Source organism: Dipodomys ordii, unplaced genomic scaffold, assembly GCF_000151885.1.
Source record: "Dipodomys ordii isolate 6190 unplaced genomic scaffold, Dord_2.0 Scaffold75, whole genome shotgun sequence".
Taxonomy (NCBI): domain Eukaryota; kingdom Metazoa; phylum Chordata; class Mammalia; order Rodentia; family Heteromyidae; genus Dipodomys; species Dipodomys ordii.
The window spans coordinates 3,912,205-3,912,658 of NW_012267291.1; the positions used below are offsets into that span (position 1 = coordinate 3,912,205).

At 61.0% G+C, this 454-nt stretch overlaps 1 protein-coding gene across 1 annotated transcript in view; it reads right to left on the reverse strand.

Annotated features, from left to right (window-relative positions):
* Pfdn4 (prefoldin subunit 4) overlaps positions 1-254 on the reverse strand; it is an 8,238-nt gene extending 7,984 nt beyond the window's left edge. Inside the window, exon 1 of the mRNA XM_013024318.1 lies at positions 236-254. The gene's annotated coding sequence lies outside the window, so the exon portion shown is untranslated. The remainder of the gene's footprint in view (positions 1-235) is intronic.
* Positions 255-454: the final 200 nt, after the last annotated feature.

Sequence of the window (454 nt, forward strand, 5' to 3'; positions counted from 1 at the left end):
CCACGAAGGGCATCCGTTGTCGTCCATCCCGCGATGGGGCCGCGGAACGGGGCTGGCTAACGTGAGAGCCCGGACGCCCCGCACCGCCCGGGCGCGGAGGAAGGACGCCACCGAGCAACCCCGCCCTGCCCGTCCCAGCGTCCCGGGGCTGAACGGTCGATCGCGCCCACCTGGACCCGCCCTGCGGACTCCCCGCTTCTCCGCACGCGGGAAGCTCTCCAGCTAAGATGCTCACACGCGCTTAAATTCTCTCGAGTCCCTCTCGGTCTCAGCGAGTCTGTCCGTCTGTCTGTCTGCCTCCTCCCGCCCCCTCCCCCAAGGTCATGGAATATCTCAAGATGAATTTTGTTGTTTTGTTTTTAGTTTCCACCCATTAAGGATTAAAGAAAGGCTTAAGATGGTCAAAGAACAGTTCTGGGGCCAGCTGACCTTTGAGTGACTCATCCCAGCTAGT